Genomic DNA, 2911 nt, shown 5'->3' with positions numbered 1-2911 from the left:
GCAGGAAGTGATGTAGCGGTCCTTTCAACCACGAAAATCAAACCGCAAAAAATGACTGGCAGAGAAGGCCCCGGGACTGCATGCCCTGCTTGCTAGGGAGATGACAAGCTGGGAATACTGCAGGCTCAGACCAGGGCAGAGCGTGGAGGAAAGAGCTGGCAGGTGCTTTTCTTACTCAGAATCACCTCCACTGCAGGAAAGAGCCGGTTAATACGAGGCAAGGCTGTCAGCTTGGATGGCTTTGCCTGGAAGGATGGGGGCTGCGCAGGAAGAGATGAATTGGTATCTGCAGAAGCTGGGTAGGAGCCTGGGATACCAAGCCCCAGACTGATGGAGATGAAACCCAAGCTCCAGTAATGATTTCATTTAAGAAAACAGGAAACGGAAGTTTTAGACCCTTTCAGACAAATCAAAGAACTGATCTCTGCTTTGAGCTCCTTTCCTCCAGCACACTATGCAGCCAGCGTCTGCTTTAACACCTGCTGTCCTTTTATGCGGTGGGCAATACAAACAGGCTGGGAATATGAATCCAAGGTTATGGCAGCAATATTAGAAAAAACCCCCACGCATGACTGTAAGCCATTAACACCTCCCCATGCCAGGCTCCTGATAGCTGAGAAGAATTGCTGCCTCTTCAGCCAGGAGCACAGATGGATGCTGATTTGCATTCGTGCAGAGCACACGTGGGCCCTCCCCTTGCTGCTTGACTCTTGCTGGGATGCGACGTACCACCCTGAAAACTGCAAGATTTGGGAGCTAGAATCTAGGACTCTAATTCAGATCGACCATGTGGTAATCCTGAGCAGCACTCCAGCGTCCCTGCAAAACAGCTGAACGCTGCAGAGCAAAACTCAGGCGAACGCCTGAAGGTTTGGCTGGTTTCTTGGCTGTGGAACATGAGACAAAGCCAGCAAGCAGACAATTCTCAGCTACCTTTTTTCCCTCCTCTTAGCAAAATGCTTTGAGCTGGTCCCAAGGGAGAGCGAGCTCAATCATTGGATTTCCATATTTATAAGAAGGTTTCTGTTGAGCCAAGCCTGTGACAGAAATAACCCTGTAAATAGCAGCCGAATCAGCAGCAGGGCAAACACATCCGCGTGGAAAGAAGGGGAGTGCTGCAGGGAGAGCTTGAGCCCTGTTCTACCCTGACAAGGCGGAAGAGCCATTTCTAAGAAATGCTGGCAGCACAGCTCATTTCAGTGAGCTTTTCACATATCAGGCTCTTGTGCACACTTCTTCCTTCCTTAGGTTTTCCCCTTTTCCACCTGATCTGTGGCTCCACAGCTTATTCACCGCTTGGCTTACCTTCTTCCCTATTCATTTGTATTAGGACTGTCTTCATTACGTGATTAATGAGGGAGGCAGCAGCTGACTTAAAAGGGAAACCACTGTATAAATGAAACATTCAGAACTGCTTTGCTGTAAGAAAGGTCTGCACTGGAGTCGGCTGCTTCCTCCCCACAAAGAGGCACAAACGTGAGGACCGTAAGGAAAGCCCTGTTTGCATGCGCAGAATGGGGAGCCCCCCTCTCCCTGTCCAAGCCAGCAGCCAGTGGGACAGAAGAGGCCCCGGCAGAAAGAGCCAAGTGGGTTTCTTCTTGTGTTTCTAGCTGCCATTACAGAGCTCTGGTGCATTTGCCAGGACAACTTCTGAAGCAGCTGGAACCGAGGCGTCTCCAACCTGCTCTCAGCAGACCAGAGAGGGCTGCAGGGACTGCTGCTCTCAGCACAGCCATGGCAGTCACCTCAAGCAGTGGGAGGTTTAATGAATTTGGTTGGTGTGTCACCACGTGCCGTGAGCACGAATTTTTCCCTGCCGCATTGGACATGCTGTCTCCCAAGAGCATTCAGAGATGCTTTGGTGCCCTTACCCATTACAGCACGCGGTGGACAAACCCAAAAGACCGAGGATGCCCTCAGCACTGTGGGTGCTCAGGATGAAGGATTCACAGAGAGATTCACTGTTTTGTACCTGGCACAGAAACAAGCTGATCAAGAGAGCTGGGCTGTCAGGGGCCAGGGCAGCCAAAACCCAGCAGCTGGCCTGAGTTACCCGAGCGGGCCTGGGTGCCAATGGCCCATGTACTGCCATCTGGCCCCAGCTGCTTGCTGGGCCTCGCCGCTTGCTTTGAAGCAGCAGCCTGTTCGGTGCCCAGCAGGCTGCTCAACAGGACAGATGCCTCTGTGTCTAGCCACAGGCTTTTGACTTTGTGTTTCTGGTTTCCTGTGCCTTGCGGGGCTGACAGATGTGCAGCTCCCTCCTGTAACTCACGGGGCTTTGCGGGAGTGCTCCCCAGGACCCAACAGATGCTGGCTCCAGTTTGGAGTGGCTGAGTGTCCTAGCCCCGTCCCATCCTGTCTTTCTCTGCGCGCACCCAGCTCCAGTGCTATTCTCAGAATGGGGAGTGGGAAGGAAGCATGGTTTGGGGTTTGCCCCGCCTGTGCTGGAGGGTGGGGCGGGTGGACTCGACCCCCCCTCCACACACACAGGGCTCCAGCCTGAAGACGGCACCAGGGATGGGGCTGGGCTGTATCAGCTCCTGGTGTGCACTGACAGAAGTTAATGAAGGTGCTCCACTTTGCAGTGCCTTTACCTGAACCCACATGTAAGAGGGTTCAGATTGTCGTGCAATCAGGCACTTTTAAAGCGCTCTGCAGCTGCGCACTTCTGTCAGTGCACGGCTGGAGAGCGTTTCCGGGGCCTGAGTGTGCGAAAAGTCATCACTTCTGTCAGCGCCCCAGGATCCTGCCTGCCAGTTCCTGGTTCCAGACTCCAGACCGGACTCCTTGCGTTCAAGACTGCCTTGCCGGATCCTTGGCCCCTTTTGCTTCCAGACCTATGTTCAATTGAAAACCAGCTCCTAGGTTGTGCCTTAGCTATCACTCTCGCCCTGCTCCAGACCTGCTGCCT

The sequence above is a fragment of the Alligator sinensis genome, unplaced genomic scaffold (genome assembly GCF_000455745.1).
Source record: "Alligator sinensis unplaced genomic scaffold, ASM45574v1 scaffold1836_1, whole genome shotgun sequence".
NCBI lineage: Eukaryota > Metazoa > Chordata > Crocodylia > Alligatoridae > Alligator > Alligator sinensis.
Note: the sequence above shows the minus strand (reverse complement) of the source record.